The following is an 8,064-nucleotide window of genomic DNA, read 5'->3' on the forward strand; positions in this document are numbered from 1 at the left end:
AATTCAGTGAATCCTATGTAGTGTTGGGACAACAGAATGTTGTAGGGTCATTGAGTGTATCACCACTGGAGTAGAGTCCATCACCTACCTTGACTTGGTGGACTCTGAAACCAGGCAGTAGCTGAAGGTGTTTAGTTCAGTCCTGTGATTCTGATTTTCAGGAGAAGCTGTGTTGCCAGGCGTTGGAAGTGAGCCCACCAGCAGAGGACTGGCAGCATTGTAATCCCTTTGTTGTAGGGCAGTGCCAAGTATAAGATCTATGCTTCCTGAGGTCCCAGGCAGGATTGCTGTCACAATTTCTTCACTTACTCAAAATAAATGTTTTGAATAATTATAGTTTGCTGGGTATTGTCTAAGACCTGGCTTCCAAAGATTAGTAAATGCACAATTCTTGTCCTCAAGAAGCTCACCTCAGGATGATTTGCCTATTCAATGGTGTGTAAAATGTGTTCTCATTGTTTATAGGTAGGGGCTAAAGTCAAAAGATGTGTGGATACGTCTGACTCACAGTTTCCATAAAGTGGAAATTGAGGGGAGGGAAAGAAGAAGTTCAAGTTAGTGTGGGCTGTTTCTGGGAAGAGTGAGTCAGGGTGAAGCACAGGATAGTGTGGAGTTACTGGAAGTCCAAGGGGGGGACTTAGGAATGAAAGAGGAGGATGTCAATGGAGCCAGAGGAGGTCCCCAAGGTGTAGCTTATCATTAGTTTCAAGGATACAAGGTGAAACTGATTATATGGTATTGAGGCAATCATACCTGTGAGAGCTGAAGGGAACCTGGTATGTCATCTAATTAACTCACTCTTCTTTCAGCTCAACAAAGTGGAGCCTAGAGGGATGGCCTGACTTGTTTTAGTTAAAAGGAACAATAGGCCGTTTTTTTGGTTGGTAGAAATACACTTAAAGTATCCATATCGTACAGAATTAGAGATAGTCCATATGTTGGTGGCTTCAGAGATCTTTCCAAGATCACACTGTGTCTAAATCCAGCCCGTGCTTTTCAGAGGTCTCGTCTAAATGCTCTCCTGACCACTTGACCCTTGTCATTCCTTCCTATTTGAAATTTCTGGCTTCTTTGGTGGCACTGCATCCCCCTGGTTTTTCTCCTATTCTTCTGGCCAGTCTTTCTGTCTCCTTTTTAGTTTCTCTTACTTTGCTAATCCTCTACATTCTGCTTCCTAGAGTTCTGTCCATCTTTTCTACTCTTCCAATTCCTATACTCTTTCTGAGCAGCTGAATCTATTGTCATGACTTTACTTTCTGTTTGGAAGTTGATAATTTCTAAGCATAAGTCTCAAGTCAAGATCTGCCACCTGGATTCCAGGCCCTTATTCCAACAGTCAACAGCACACCTCCATCTGGATGTTCCGTATGAGGCTTAAACTCAATCAATAAACGTAAAACTGAAGTTATCATCATTTCTCCCCACCCTCACCCTGGGCCCTCATCTCTTCCTCGTCTATTCCCTGTTTTGTTTGGCACCATAATGCTTAGGGTCCTCAAACCACAAACCCAAGGTTTGTCTATTATTTATCCTCATGTTCTGTTGAATATTTTTTTTTACCTCTGTAATTTCTTTCTTCACTATCCCCACTGCTATTAGGTTGAAGAACCATCCAGTCCGGGAACCATCCAGTCTGGGAACCATCCAGTCTGGATCAGCAACCTGAAAAAAGCAAATTGGCCTCCTTGCCATCATTACTGCCCACCCCTTGCTACTATCACATAAGACTCAGGGGGATTTTACTGAGCGAAAAAAACCCTAATCCCATCATTTTCCTGCTAAATATTCTTGAAGGCTTCCCATCACATGCAGGGTCAAATCCAAAATCCTTAGCATGACACAAGGTCCTTTGTGATCTGCATTTAGACTTTTCTTTAGTCTTTTTCTTTCTTCCTTCCTTCCTCCTTTCTTTTCTTCCTCCCTCCCTCCTTCCTCCCTCCCTCCATTCCTTCCTTCCGTCCTTCCTTCCTTCCTTCCTTTCCTTCCTTTCCTTCCTTCTTTCCCTCTTTCTTTTTTTGCCATTCCCTCTTTACGTTTGTCTCTTGGCATTTCAGAATACCTTCCAGTCTTTGAACTTGCCATACTCTCTATTAGCCTCTTTACAAAATCAAAGATGCTTTTCTCAACAATATAGTGCATTCTTACTCATCCTTCAAATCTTAGCTCACATATGATCTCATTCCAAAATCATCTTCTCTCCTTGGTCTGGTTGTGGTGCCCTCAGCATCCTGTGATCATCCCATCCCAGCATTTCCGTGCTATTGAAATTTTGTGGCTTATTTATTGGATCCTTTCCCATCACCTCTAGACAAGGTTCTCATTGAGGGCAGGGTCTGTGCCTTCTCTCTCTGTATATCTAATCCTAGCAAAGTCTATGGTAGGCACCAGGTGCTCAGAATTAAACAAAAAGAGTAAAGATTTGTGCATTATTCTAAATCACAATAGGGAAGAGAAGCATATTGGAGTCAGCTGGAGACCTGGATTAAAGTTCAAATACCCATATTCTTATGGAATGTGCTCTACCCCTCCTTATAGGGTATCAGAATCTTTAGGGTGGTATATGTAAGTGAATGAAAATAAGAAACACTACTAAGAATATGAATATACATATTTTAAAAAATCTAGCAATGCAGGAAAAACTATGAAAAAATGCTTAGGCTTACAATGAAACTATTTTATACCCATCAGAGAGACAAAAATGAAAAGTGTGACACATCAAGTACTGGTGATAATATGGAGAAATAGTGATTCAAACATTGCTGGTGGCCCTTTAGAGTATAACTTAGCAATAACTTGTAAACTCAAAGATGTATATATCCTTTGACCAGTAATTGACACTTCTAGGTCCATACTCCAGCAAAACTGTAGCACATGTGCACATGTAAAAAATGTTTGGAAATAATTATTGCAGCTGTGTGCAGTGGCAAAAACATGGAAACATCCTGAATTTTCAGTAGGAGAAGAGACAGATGGTGGCAAAGTCAGTTAGTGGAATACTATACAGCAGTTAAAATGAATCAACTAGAGTTGCCAGTATCACTATGGGTGTATAGAAAAAGCATAGTGTTCAGTAAGAAAAACAAGTTGTAGGATAGTACAGTGTGATACCATTTATAAAATTAAAAACACGCAAAAAATTAAATATTTTTGAACACATTTCATAAATGTGTTAAGATATGCAGGGAATATACACTAAATTGTTGTCCAATTATGAATAAGTAGTGGGGACTGGAGAGAAATATGGAAACATGAAGGCAGCTCTATTAGGAGGATGGGACAGTGCTTGTTTTCTTAGTTTCTATTTGTCTTAGGCTGTTTGGGCAATAGTTCATTGTAAATTTTGTATTCCCAGAATTACTGTCATTGGATCCTCATGAGAATTCCACCAGTTGATATGAATGCGAAACTGTCTACAACCTTGCTATTCAAAGTGTGGTACTCTGACTGGAAAAAGTCACATTGCCTGGGTGCTTGTTAGAAATGCAGAATGCCAGGTCCCCCCTCTGACCTACTGAATCAGCATTTGCCTTCTAAAAATATCCCCAGGGGATTCCTGTGCACATTTAAGTTTGTGAAGCCCTGGACTACAAAACTTAGAGCAATGACTCTCAAGGGTGGGAGATGAGGGGAACAGTTTTGTCTCCAAAGGCACATTTGACAATATCTGGTGAAATTTGGTGGCTGCTACTGGCATCTTGTGGATAGAGCCTAGGGCTGCTGCCAGACAACCTACAAGGCACAGGACAGTCTCCCAGAACAAAGACTTGTCTAGCCCCAAATGTCCGAGGTTGAGAGACCCTGACATGGAGAACAGAGTTTTGCCCAATTCCATATATACACTGTTGGTTATAAAATTTAAAAAAAAAAAATTAAAAACCCCACTAAATTCTGAATAGGTACTCCCTCTAGGAAAAACAGGAGGAGAATGAGGTTAGGGAATGTATATGTAATGTTCTATTTAAAATAAACAACAATTAAGAGGCTAGATAACTTTGCCAAATTATACCAATTAGCTAGACCTCTAGTAGTTTAAAGAAACATAAGAATAGATAGCAAAAATTGGGATCTAAAGATTGAAAAATAAAAATGTGTTTCTGGAAGGGATAAGGATCAAAACAAACTCAAGTCCTTATTTAACTGTGGGTGGGTACATAAAAAATTTTTGGTTTTGGCCAATTCACAAAGACCTGCCTTGACTCTCTCTGCTGTCAGAAAAGTATTGAAAACATTGCCTACTCTAACTTCCTGGATATGCCCTACTTTAGTGGTGCCATGTAAGCAACCAAACCAGCATTTTCAAGGGGGGCTATAATATGAAGGCACCTGTGATGGAAATTCTATGTTCCCTTGCTAGTCCTTTCCTTTTCTACCTGACCTTTAAATGTTTTAGTTTGTCATGACTCCATCCTCTTAACACTTTACGTTCTTTCCCTAAGTGATTGCATCTATTTTTACATTTAAATCTCAAGTTCAGAGAGCTCATCTGAGTTCTAGACCTCAAGTAGCCAGCTGCTGACTCAACATCCCACTGGAAGTCCCACGGACAATTCAGAGTCCAAGTCTAATGCTGAATTCGTTCTCTTTCCACCCACCTCCCCCAAACATACCACTACTGTGTTTTCTTCCCCAGGATACAGTAGCACCATCCAGCCAACAGCACCTACAGAAACCAGAGAGTCATTTTTAACATTTCCCTCTCCATTATCCTTTGCATCCAATCCATCCCTAAATTCTGTTGATTCTACCTTATAAATATATCTCAAATACATTGGCATTTCTACAAGTTTGTTACTACTCTTGGTTTTTCCTGCCCTTTGCATCCTCACTAGTCTCCTTATGTATTTCAGCACCCACTCCCTCTATACCCCATCCATATTTATCAGCCTTCACCCATTAAACCATTCTCTATACTATATCCAGAGTGATCTCTTCAAAATGCAAATCTGAATGTATCACTCCTGCTTAAAACATTTCCTTAGTTCCCCATTGCTGTTGGGGTCCATCACAGAATCCTTCACAAGCTGTACAGGACCTGGTCTCTTCCCATCTTGGAAGCCTCATCTCATTGCAGTCATCCTCTCTTCTCACTCTTCTCCAATCCAGCTTCCAGCCACACTGCCACCCCTGTAATTCCTCAAATGCATCAAGCTCTTTCCCAGTTCATCCCTTTGTCACATTTTGTTCCCTTTGCCTGTAAAACTGACCCCAGTCACCATTTCCCAACTCCTCCATCTAAGAGATGCCACTTCATTCTTTAGCTCTCAGCTCAAGTATTACTTTCTTAGGGAAGACTTCCATGACCACCTGAGAAGAGATTATCCACAATGCCCAACTCTGTAGTTGTTGATAGCATCTAACCAAAAAGTAATTAACACTCAACCACATAATTGTCTGCTTGCCCCATTAGACAGGAAGTTTCACAAGTGCAGCACAGTGCTTGCTGTTCACTGCTGCATCTCCAGGACTAACCCAGTGCACCCCAAGTAGTGCCTGAGTGAAAGGCTGGGCTTCTGGAATTGCTACAGAGAAGGAGCTACAAGATACTACACAACAGTTGGAACTCAGTTCTTTTTTATTATTTAAGAAAACTAGTCTGGGATATAGTTTTAAATGTCTTAGAAACTAACGTGGAATTAAATATGTAGATATGACTTCATTCTGTGTTTGAGTGTTTTCCTAAGCTTGAAAAGTGAGCAAATCCCCATGCATGTTAGATAAGCTTGGTTTTAGAGGCTGTAGAGTTTATGCTTGGGAACAACTCATTAGAACATTTTCTAGGGCGACCCCTCAAATAATCCTTAGTCAAATAGTATTAGCTATGGGCCGATGAGTGAGGCGAAGAGAAAGGACTAATTTTTCCCATGAATGGTGTGAATGTCTTGTCTTTTGTATTGAAAGAGATTAGATTTTGGATTCAGATCTGCATCAGAATCTCAATTCTTTCACTTAAATGTTGGCTAATTTTTTTAACTGTCTCAGCCTTTAGTTTCTTCATTTATGTAATGAATATATCACTTTCATGTGAACAGTTATGAGATACCATAGATTTATTGAGATAGCATTTATCAAGCTCTCAGCACAGTGCTGGTTCCTAGTAGAGATTTAATGACTTCTGGTTCTTTTCATTTTTATTTCTATCTGTATACATATAGTTCAGTTGTCATTGAATTGGGATCCAGAGCCCTAGATAATTGAAATCAGAGTTTTGATACATGAACTCCTCCCCTTCCTAGAGCTTATTCTAAGAAACTATTTTGATAGAGTTAGACCAAATGAAAGATTATATGATCATAGTACACATCAATCAAAGTGCCTTCATGCACTTGGACAAAACTGAAGCAAGGCAAAAAGAAGAAATCTCATATGTAGAAGATTGCTAGCAATATACTACTGCATTGTAAGAAGGAAATGAAGCAAAGCCTGTCCTACCAGGGCTGGATGCCATTCAGTCATGACCTTCCTAGAATATGATAGTAGATGTGTTCTGAAGAGCAGCTGGAAGAAGGACCGACATGTATCTTCCTGTGTTAGGGAGTGATTCATCCAGCCCTCAGCCCATTCATCTCATAAATTTTTGAGTGTTTGGGATATGTCAGGCACTGTGCCAGCAGCACCAGTCCAACAGTAAGCAAGACACAGTTCTGCTCTGGCAATAAGGGGATAGAGAGGGTGTGTGTGTGTGTTTGTGTTGAGGGGTGTGTGGTAATTTATACAAGGTGGTCTGCAAAAGCCTCTAAAAGAGAGGTTTGAATAGAGCCTTGAATGTACCGAGAGAGTAAGTCTTGTGGGTCCCCAAGGGAATGGGTTTCCAAGTGGAGGTGATAGCAAGCATGAAGGTGCAAAGCAGCAGGCTTGTGAATCTGAAAAATGGCGAGGGAGCTGGTGCAGTAGAAGCAGAGCAAGGGAGGGACAGAGAGATCAGACAGGTGGTGGGGACCAGTACACCATCCTGAGGTTTTGCCTTTGAATCCTAAAGAGATGGGAAGCCATGGGGAGTTTGGAGCATGATCTTATTTGCCTTATAAGACAGGATCACTGTCATAGGAGAATAGACTGTTGGAGGGTCTGGGCAGAAGCAGACTGATTAGGAGGCTGTTACCAAAGCCAGATGAGAAGTGTGTTCCCCTCAGTACTAGTTAAGTTATGTTAATAAAATATACCTCTGTATGGCAATCATTCAGAAAAAAAAAATTCTTTCTACTACCTACTGACTACCACATTAAATCCAGCCTATTTCTCTCTGTTTATTCTATTACTTCCCTCCATCTACTACCTCTCAAATGTAAAATGCTTAAACTAGAGTAATAATAATGAGGGTGATGAAGAATAGTTGAATTTTGGATGTACTTCAAAGGTAGGGCTGACTGGATTTGCTCATGGACTAATTGAAGGGTACAAAAGAAAGAGGAGTCAAGGATAACACATAAGAATTGGGCCTGAGCAACTAAAAGGGTGGAAGAGGTGGGAAAAACTAAGAGAGAGGTAGATGCAGGGAATGGTTCAAGGTCTTCTTCATTCTCTAGTCTATTCCAACACAATTTCTGGAAGGAGTCCTATTTTAGGCATATCAGCCATCATCTTCCTGTGGTTTAGTTGACTGCTGAAGACTGGACTCCATGGGATACCAGAGAATTACCTGGCATGAAGGGCATTCTGTAAGGGAGTTGGGAAGCGTGTACAACAAAACTTGCACCTACTTAGCTGCTTAGCCAAGGGCTAGCCTTGTTTATTAAAACATTCCTGACTAACTGTCTCCCTAGAGGTTCAAAGCTGGAGTAACAGCCATAGGTGATTCCCAACTTGGCAGAGGTTGTAGTAGCCATTAAGACTCCAAAAAAATGAGTCTTGAGCTTTTCCAAGTTTTAGTTAGTAGAAGCATACAGCTGGAAGAGGGAAGAACTCAAAGAAGGTCATAGCTGGAGGGAACCTTAGTTGGAGTCCAAATCAAGACTCAGAGAAACATGAGACTCAGAGAGGTTATACAGCTACTTCAGGGACATGAAGAGTAGTTGAAATAGAACTAGAACGCTGGTCTCTGACTTCCATTGCACTGCTTTTCTGGCA

Source organism: Grampus griseus (assembly GCF_964374135.1).
Source record: "Grampus griseus genome assembly, chromosome: 5".
NCBI lineage: Eukaryota > Metazoa > Chordata > Mammalia > Artiodactyla > Delphinidae > Grampus > Grampus griseus.